Source organism: Malus sylvestris, chromosome 4 (genome assembly GCF_916048215.2).
Source record: "Malus sylvestris chromosome 4, drMalSylv7.2, whole genome shotgun sequence".
Classification (NCBI taxonomy): Eukaryota; Viridiplantae; Streptophyta; class Magnoliopsida; order Rosales; family Rosaceae; genus Malus; species Malus sylvestris.
In genome coordinates this window covers 24,123,134-24,133,591 of record NC_062263.1, presented here as the reverse complement: position 1 = coordinate 24,133,591, position 10,458 = coordinate 24,123,134, and the positions used below count along the sequence as shown (strand labels likewise).

Genomic DNA, 10,458 nt, shown 5'->3' with positions numbered 1-10,458 from the left:
AACATGTAGAATCACGTTATACTACTTTGAGGCTTTGAATTCCACTAGAATTTACCTGAGGAAGCTTGATAATCCGGCCAACTTTGAAACTAGCTATCATGACGTCCAAATTTATCCAACGAACCACCCCGAGCCTCCTTGGGACCTCCTAAAGCTTGCTATGAGTTTGAAATTCCTTGAAACGAACATATTTACGTCCACATGAATAGTGACCAAAATCGGGGCTAGGGTTTCCACGTGAAATCGAATGTTTCCCTACCTGAAATTGATACCTTTAGACTCGTAGGGTCCTCACGAACACAATGGTACCATTTTCTTCTTCGATCTGTGAGGTTTGGGGTGTTCTTGCCCTTGTCCGTACGAAGCAATGAGAGAGAGAGTTTGAGTGAAACCGAGAGAGAGTATGGGTTTGAAAGAGAGAAGGTGATGTGGATGTGTGTGTGTGTGTGTGGTCTAAGATTGGTCAACAACCTAAAAATACCATAACTTATTCCTAATTAGTTCCGAACAATTAGGATTTAAGACTATTGACCCAAAACCACACCTAAACCACATTACACAACTAACATCCAAGGGTATATTCGGCAATTCACGCCGTCGATAATTATTTATTGGGACGGGCTGTGACACCCAAGGCCTAAGGCCCTTGTGTGTTTACTCTCTAGAAAATTCATACGAAAGAAAAATAGTAAGAAAAGATAATCCACTTGGATACTGTGATTGCAAATATATAGGTTGTTTCACACCCCTTCAAATACATGTTCAGTGTATTTGACAATACACAACTCTTTCTAAGAGCTGTGTCTTTTAATCAAAACGTTTTTAATTAACAAATTAATTAAAAACTTAATCCAAAAATTAAAATTAATGAATCATATTAATTTTAAATTCCATCCAAGGTCCCAAGGCCTAAGGCCTTTGTGTGTTTACTCTCAAGAAAATTCGTACGGAAGAAAAAGAGTAAGAAAAGATGATCCACTTGGATACTGTGATTGCAAATATATAGGTTGTTTCACACCCCTTCAAATACATGTTCAGTGTATTTGACAGTACACAACTGTTTCTAAGAGCTGTGTCTTTTAATCAAAATGTTTTTAATTAATAAATTAATTAAAAACTTAGTCCGAAAATTAAAATTAATGAATCATATTAATTTTAAATTCCATCCAAGGTCCCAAGGCCTAAGGCCCTTGTGTGTTTACTCTCTAGAAAATTCGTATAGAAGAAAAGGAGTAAGAAAAGATGATCCACTTGGATACTGTGATTGCAGATATATATATTGTTTCACACCCTTTCAAATACCTGTTCAGTGTATTTGACAGTACACAACTGTTTCTAAGAGCTGTGTCTTTTAATCAAAACGTTTTTAATTAATAAATTAATTAAAAACTTAATCCGAAAATTAAAATTAATGAATCATATTAATTTTAAATTCCATCCAAGGTCCCAAGGCCTAAGGCCCTTGTGTGTTTACTCTCTAGAAAATTCGTACGGAAGAAAAAGAGTAAGAAAAGATGATCCATTTGGATACTGTGATTGCAAATATATAGGTTGTTTCACACCCCTTTAAATATATGTTCAGTGTATTTGATAGTACACAATTGTTTCTAAGAGCTGTGTCTTTTAATCAAAACGTTTTTAATTAATAAATTAATTTAAAACTTAATCCAAAAATTAAAATTAATGAATCAGATTAATTTTAAATTCCATCCAAGGTCCCAAGGTGTGACAGCCCGTCCCGAGAAACAATTATCGTAGATGTGAAAAGACCAAAATGTCCTTAGGCGTTGAGATGTGTTGTGTGTGACATGCTATTAGAAGTGGACTAATATGTTAAATTCCTAAGTTTTTGGGACCAATTGGAACTAAAGGAAATGGATGGTGATTGGTAGGTGACTTTTGGACCACACACACACTACACCTCACTTTCTCTCTCTCACCCTCCCGTACACACTCTCTCTCTAATACTCCCTCTCTCTCTCTTTTCTTCTCTCTTGTACGGACTATACCCAAAACTCATTGAAACGTGACAGATCGAGGGTGTGAAGCACACCATTATGTTCTTGAGGACCATACGAGTTCAAAGGTACCATTTTTAGGTAAGGAAACTCTCGAAAACTCGTGAAATCCGAACCCCGTTTTGAGGTATTGTTCATGCAAACGTTAAATCTTGTGTTTTTAGAAATTTAAAGCTCACAGGGAGCTTAAGAAGGTCCTTATGAGGCTCAGAGTACTTCGTTGGAGGTTTTTGGACGTCGGACATCGTAGAACGGAGGAGTTGTAGAGGTGGTCAGACTTTCAAGAGTTCTCCGGCGAGATCCAGCAATCTTTGGGACTCAAAATTGGTATAACTTGATCCTCATGTTATAAGATTTGAATTGGTTCAAGTTTCATGCAATTTGGTTGAGAAATGGTCGAGTTATAAGATTTAGAAAAATTCCCAGTTTTCCGGCGACGGCGACGGCGACGGTCGCCAGAGTCTGAGGTTGAAGACGACGGAATATTCTGACACCGTCAGTTAAGCTTAACGGAATCTGTTAGGATTTAATGGAATATTCCCTAACTGCCGTTATTGTTTCCATTAGGGCTCCTTGCGCGTGGCCGCGCGTCTTGCCGTGCACTCACCGACGAGTGGCGGTGCGTGAGTGGATGAAAAATTATTTTAAAAATATGGGGACGATCCTGAGATTGTGTAGGTCATTGTGGTATATTCATATACCCAATTTGAGCTATGTATGAAGAGTTATTACATAGTTTAGTATATGTGCATTAAAGTGACGTTATTTCAGTACTTCTCCTATAGGTGAGATCTATCCGGAGGACGAACGTAGCCAGGCTAGGCGTGGGGGTTATGACCCAGCTGCATATCTGTAAGTGGGCAGTTATTTTCAGTATATATTTATATACTTGACGTTTTTCCCAAAAACATATTTAAAGGAAATGTGATTTAAATGCCATGATATGCCAAATGCTTCTATATTTTGAATATGTTTTGCATGGTTGCATATATATATATATATATATATATATATATATATATATATATATATGTGGTGCTGTGGAGGCACATGTGAGTTCAGGTAAGCTATGCTTGGTTGTGTGAATCATCGATGATGTGATATGTGATATGTGATTAAGTAATGTTGAGCTCATAAAGCTGCAGCTAGGGTGATTGTGAATTAGCCAGAGATATGAGGCACAAGCCTGTTTATTATGTCACCTCCCGCACCATATGCTCACATTGGATCCAATTTAGGTGCATAGTCTTGTCGTACAAACCTTATTTATGGTTCCGACTCGTAGGTGACTAGTGAATTATCGCCCGACTATTATGTGAGAAGAGTTTAAGCATAATTATATTACACCCAATCTTGTTGTACAGACCTTTTTAGTGGTTCCAACTTATGTGCAATATATTGTTGTATAGGTCATTGTAGTGACTCCGGCTAGATTGACTTAGAGTTATGAATTTAGTCGTACAGACCATCACAGGGGTTCCGGCTAACATATCATATATCTATGAATTTATTCTTACCTGATTTGCTTACTTGATTATATCGTGGCATGGCATACATATGTTTATGATTATGTGAAGCATGATTGAAATGATATAATCACATATATATATATATATATATGTATATTCTTATATATTAATTCTGGGAAAAATTATATTTGTTTAACGACGAGGGGTTAGTATATTCAAAGGAAAATAAGGTTTTCATGTAAATGTGTTTTACTGACCCACTCAACTTTGTTTTTCACCCCTCCAAGTTTTAGTTAGCAAAGTGTGGTGGCCACGAGGAATTCAACGGTGTTCTGACAGATCCTGAAAAAGTAGGATTCACCCTCTGGTGTTGTATCTTAGTAATTGTCCTACTTAACTGCAACTAGACTTTCTTATTGCTCTCACTAGTATCCTTTCTTAACTGGAATTGCTAGTTGCTTGGTTTTAAATTGTTTGTTTTTCCTTATTCTTATCGCTTCCGCTTTGCGCTCATGGCTATGTCACTCTCACGTAACGGCCAACACGTCTCGACTCCGGTCGGGGTGTGTCACAAGGCCCTTGGCCCTTGTGTGGATTAATTAATATTAATTGTATTTAGGCTATATTATACAAGCCTAATCCACACAACCATAAGGTCCAAGCCTTCAATCCATTTCCAAATGGTCCATGTTCTAATTACTAGACTAAAGCACTAAATCTATATAAAGGCCCTAGGGAATCTTGTTTTCCCCAATGTGGGACAAGAGTCTCAAAACTTCCAATATATATGTATGTATGTATGTATTTTTCTTAATACATTACTGCGTAATATGCATGTAATTATGTATGGTGCATCGTCTCAGCAGACAACGTAATGTGCATGTGGGATTTTAGAACAATCATATGGCTGTTTTGGTACTACTAGCTGAGAGATATCATTAGGAAGACAACTACATCCTTAGCAAATCGAACATGTTCGAATCTGCTCGTCCTATGCTTTGTCTATTAAATCTCCTTAAGCTATGCCACATATTTGATATTTTCTTGTGTTGTTATAAGCTCAAATCTATGGTGGGTGTTTGTGTTTTCTGTTTCTTCTTTTCGATTTGCAATTTGATTTATTTCCTGCTAGTATGAATCAGTTATAATTGGGTTATCTGATATTTCTTTCATGTGAGTATGAACTAGTTGTGATTGGGTTATCTGTTTCTTCTGTCCGATGTTTATGCATGCAAGCATGTCTATCAAAAACATTTGTCACCAAGAAGGGTGATGTTTTCCAAATACCATTATTTTAAGGAAACATGAACAGCACCGCCATCTTTAATTGGACTAACTTGAGTGATCCAATTCCTCTAAAGTTGCATTGCTCTAGCCCATCACAGCTCACGGTCCACTCGGTGATTCTTTGTGTTTCTTCAATTTAAGACTCAAATTCCATGCTTTATTCACAACTTATCTTTTTTACATAACTCGCATAAAAAAAATTAAGTTCAGCAATTTAACATAAAATCATAGCTACTTTAATAGATAAAAAGAAATACAAAATATGCAACCCAACTTATCTTTTACTAGTCCTCAAGCAAAACATTAAACAAAAACAAGAAATTAACTAAAATAAAAAGTAAAAATCTAAGCTCACTTTCGCTAGCAAAACGATTACACTAAGCATGTGCAACAAGCCTTTAAACCCCTAGGTGTCCCTAGTAGTAGGAGTTGTGTCTCTTGAGGGTTTACCAGTTACGCTACCCCCAAACGCTTTATGTGAACATTTCAACTTCACCACCTCTAATTTATGTGAACATGCCTTATGTGAGGACCAATTCTTTCTTCAAGCTGAGGGAATATCTTAACAAGGATTTTATACATAGCCCTGTAATACCATTTACTCCATCTCTTGCACAACACAAGTGACCCAACGGCAACCGCAAAGCCAGACACAAATCCAATTTCGACACTGATAAGAGCCTAGTCAATCTCATGTCTAGAATTTGGATGGTTTCCATTTGCTTGTGGTGGTGACAATCCTGCCTTGTTATCCATCGTCAGCGGAGGCCCCCATAATCCTTTGTTACCCGTAAATGATTCTTTTGGAAATGTTGAAATTTGAGTACCAGTTGGGATCTTGCCGACAAGTTGATTATTTGAAAGATTCAAGGATGCAAGGAAATTAAGCTTCGCCGATTGTGGTGGAATTTCCCCGCTCAATTTGTTCTGTGAGAGGTCTAGCAACTCGAGTTGATGCATGTTGCCGAATGACGATGAGATTTTGCCTGTGAAAAAATTACTAAACAAGTTAAGGAAATGTAGCGACTTAAACTCTCCCATTTCCTTAGGTATTGGTCCACTGAAATTGTTGCCTAAGAAATCAACCAAGGTCAAGATAGTTAGAATCTTAACCATACCCATCCTTGAACCTTTTCCGGTAATTGTTATGACATCCTCAAAAGACAAAACCAACTCCCCCCCATCTCCCTGCTTCACTTGAAAATTCTAGGTGTTTGGCCTTGGCAAGGGAATCATCTGCATTAGCTCTCATTGCCAGCCATGTTGTCAAAGATCTTCTCGGTATTTAACCACTCAAATTGTTGTGAGCCAAGTCTATGATTTGAAGCATTGGCCAGGTGCCATTGGTTTTGGGACACGCAATGCTTCCATAAAATTTGTTGGACCGCAAAAGAAGAACATGCAAAGTGGATATCTTCTTCAAAAAATAAGGAAAGGCTTCTTTTATCTGATTGTTTCCAAGGTTTAAAAACTCTAATGATGTGCAGTTGGCTAGAGATTTTGGAAATTGACCTTTAATATGATTTTCCCCAAGGTCTAAAGTGTGCAATTCACATGGTTCTGAAAACTCAAAATTTGAAGTAGTTCCAGTGAGATTGTTTCTCCTCAAATTAAGTACTCTCAGACCCTTTTTGTAAACAGACATCGAGGAACCATGCCACTCAAGGAATTATTGGACAAATCAATAACCCTAAGACCTCCATTGCATATTGATGCTGGAATGATGCCACGTAAGTTATTGTTTGAAAGAGATAAGAATGAAGTGTCTGGATTAAAGAAATCGCCTATGTCAACTGGAATACTATAGCAGAAATGATTGTTGGAGTAATCTAGATAATGGGCAAATGGGAAGGTGTAAGGGATTTCTCCTGAGTTGGTTTGAATGAAGGTCAATCTCCCTCAAAGTAGAATTACTGAAAGGAGCTTCAATAGTTTCCAAGGAGTAACAAGAAAGATTTAGGGAAAGAACTGTGAAACTCCAAATCCAATGGGGTATCTCACCCTGAATATGATTTTCTGAAAGGTCCAAATCAAATAAATGGGATTGGTTTCTCAGGAAACCTGGTACCTCTCTCAACTTGTTAGAAGCCAAATTCAGTGTAGCAATTTGAGGAAATAAGGAGTATGAGGAATTGGTACCATTAAACAGAATCGGCAAGCTATTGTACGAAAGATCAATGAAGGTCAGATTTTTCAGATGCCGAGGATCGTTGAAAGGCTTCTTTTATCTGATTGTTTCAAGAAAGAGAGAGATCCTGAATGTCACATCTCAGACTCGACTCCACCGTAGTACGATATTGTCCGCTTTGGACCCCGACCACGTCCTCACGGTTTTGTTTATGAGAACTCACCCGAGAACTTCCCAGTAGGTCATCCATCCTGGGATTGCTCTCGCGCTAACTCGCTTAACTTCGAAGTTCCGATGGAACCCGAAGCCAATGAGCTCCCAAAATGCTTCGTGCTAGGTAGGGATGAGAATATACATATAAGGATCACTCCCATGGGCGATTTAGGATCTTGCAATCCATCCCCCTTAGGGCCGGACGTTCTCATCGGCACACTTCCGATCATGGATTGGCTCTGATACCAAATCGTCACATCCCAGCCTGGGGTCCACCATATCCCTCATGGTTTTGTTTATGGGAACTCACACGAGAACTTTCGAGTGGGTCACCCATTCTGGGATTGCACTCGCGCGAACTCACTTAACTTCGAAGTTCCGATGGAACCTGAAGCCAATGAGCTCCCAAAAGGCCTCGTGCTAAGTAAGGATGAAAATATACATATAAAGATCACTCCCCTGGACGATTTGAGATCTTATACTGATGGCCTCGAAAATTAAAGATAGACACAGGAATTGGACCTTCCAAATTATTAAAACTCAAATCAAGGGTAACCAAGTTGGAAGAGGCGTTAGAAAACTCACTGAGTTGACTAGAGAATCGATTTTGGGAAAGTCCTTATTATGACAACAAGGAAAGAGAAAAGAGAGACGGCAGAATACTCCCTTCAAGTAGATTGTCAGCCAAATGAAGCTCTGCTAGATTAATAAGGTTTTCCCATTGTATAGAACTAATTGCACCGTTGAACAGGTTTGAGAACATGTCCAAATAAACCAATTGTGTTAGATTCTCCATTGATTTTGGAAGTGATCCAGTGAAACTGTAGTTGAAAGGTTCAATTCTCTCCAAAGGTTTCCAATAGAGCCTGGCAGTAACCCAGAAAAATTTGTGGAGGGTAGAACCAAGGACCGAAGAGATCCATTGTTTGGAAATTCCGGCAAGGAACCAAAAAGTTCTTCATTACCTGAAAGGTCAATAATTTTCAGAGTAGGTACCTGAAAGATCTCTTTGGGAAATATACCTTGCAATGAACAATCGAAGAGACTCAAGGAAGTCAACTTTGAAAAATTCGCAAAGAATCCTGGAAACGGGGCGGAGATGTTGTTACCATCCCAGCTGAACTCCCTCAAGTTTGAAAAGTTAGCAAAGAATCTTGGAATTGGACCGGAGATTCCGTAAATATTATCCAATTTAATCACGGATAGAGACTGAAGCTTAGCCAGGGATTGATCAACAGGACCTGAAAGAAGAGTGTTAGACAAGCTCAACACCCTCAGGTCTGGGAGTGAAGATGATATCGCTTAACGCCACTCATTCCCCTGTGCTGATATATTCACACCATCAAGATATAGCTCTGTGAGATCTGTGAGGTTGTGAAAGAGCATGCTTAAATTAGGGCTCTCAAATGGCCTGTACCACAGATTGTAAGATTGAGAAATATCAAGGACAGCCAACCTTGCCAATTTTGAAATCTCAACTGGAATCTTCCCCTCGCCGTAATTATAGCTATTTGATAAATTTAGGTACCTCAAGTTTGTAAGCTTTCCAATTGCAGATGGAATGTGAGAGCCATAGCTAAATACATTATCGGCTAAATTGAGGCTTTGAAGCTGTTGAAGATCAAAGAGGCTATTCGAATTGTCAATCCCACCGGAGATAGATTGGCTCCTAATGTCAAGACCAACAACATGTCCATTAGTACTGCAAGTAACACCTAACCAAGAACAACAGTCGGTACTTGAATTCCATGATACGAACTGGGGTGAGGGAGTAGCTTGCAACTGGGGATCATCGAATGTAAGGGTTTTCTTGAGATTGAGCAACAACAGTTGCTAGTGTTGAATACATTGGTGGTGAACTGCAGGGATGGTATTAGCACATGTAGCAGTGATAGTGGAGATATTGAACAAGAATAGGAGGAAGAAATATTGGAGCAAAGTTTTCATTTTTCAGACACTGAATTTGCTAAGCTTAATTAGCAGAGAAAGTAACAAAAAACAATTGGACAACAGAGAACGGTTTGGGTGACTTTTATAGGCACGGCCATTGGCCAACGAATTGGATAAAAGGCCTCAGGTGTTGGTGGCTTGACTATGTGCTCTCTAGGGTTGGCATTAAATTCTTTGGGCCATTATAAATGTAGCGTAAGGCAGGGGCTAGAGGAGATGAGCCATTTTGTGGAATTGTGATATTTCTGGGTTGACTTGTTGACTTATAGACTTCGAAGTCTTGGTTTTTTTTCTCCATTTTTTTTCTTTTCTTTTTACAATGGTAAGTGAATATGAAAAAAAATAATTACACACTTTTTATCTCCTAGACATATGCCTTTTTATTTGAACTCATATAATAATCTCTTTCTACACTCATCTTGCTCTTTACACATATTATTTTTATAGAAAACTAGATTTTAATCCCTAAATAAGATGAAGTTCAGAAAAATGTCTTATACATGATTAAAAATTGATTTTAGTCCATAGATTCTATTAAATGCCAGCATATGTATTCAATGTCTCGGCACGAATGTATTGATACATAAGTTTCGATACGAATATTATAGTGGTACGATTGTATCGGTACATAAGTTTCGGTACGAATGTATCAATACATATGTTTTGGTACAAATGTGGGTCTCATGGCCAATCCATATAATTTACTTGATATGAAAAGGACAATTCAAATATTATAGTGTTAATAAGTTTCGGTACAAATGCATCGGTATATAAGTTTTGGTATGAATGCATCAGTACATAAGTTTCGGCACGAATGTATCAGTACATATGTTTCAGTACGAATGTATCAGTACATAAGTTTCGGTACGATTACATTGGTACATAAGTTTTAATACAAATGTATCGGTATATAAGTTTTGGTACAAAATGTCTCGGAACATAGATATAATACATACATAGGTACGTAATATGCATATACATACATATATATATATATATAGGGAGAGAGAAATTTACGCACAATGAAGAATATATGATATATATATATATAGCTTTTTTTATTGTGGGAACTTAATAATAATTGTCAAATAATATTTTTATTGTTTATGACGTATATATAACCTACATACAAAAGCTCAATAATTATTAGAACCTAATTAATATATTTAGATACGAACATTTAGGTATACTGAGTTAGTATAATATGTTTAGGTACGGACATTTAGGTGCACTAGTTTAGTATAACATATTTAGATATCGACATTTCAGTACACTAGTTTAGGATCATATAGTTAGGTATGGAATTTTCAATACACTTATATTTTTGCATATTTTCTTATGTGCCACTAATTTACTACAATATATTTAGGTACATACATTTCGGTATACTAAA

The 10,458-nt window shown here is 37.5% G+C and overlaps 2 pseudogenes; both read right to left on the bottom strand.

Annotated features, from left to right (window-relative positions):
* Window positions 1–4,891: 4,891 nt before the first annotated feature.
* On the bottom strand, window positions 4,892–6,986 carry LOC126618606 (receptor-like protein 33; annotated as a pseudogene).
* Window positions 6,987–7,898: 912 nt separating this feature from the next.
* Window positions 7,899–9,077, bottom strand: LOC126618249 (receptor-like protein 7; annotated as a pseudogene).
* Between the last annotated feature and the right edge of the window lie 1,381 nt (window positions 9,078–10,458).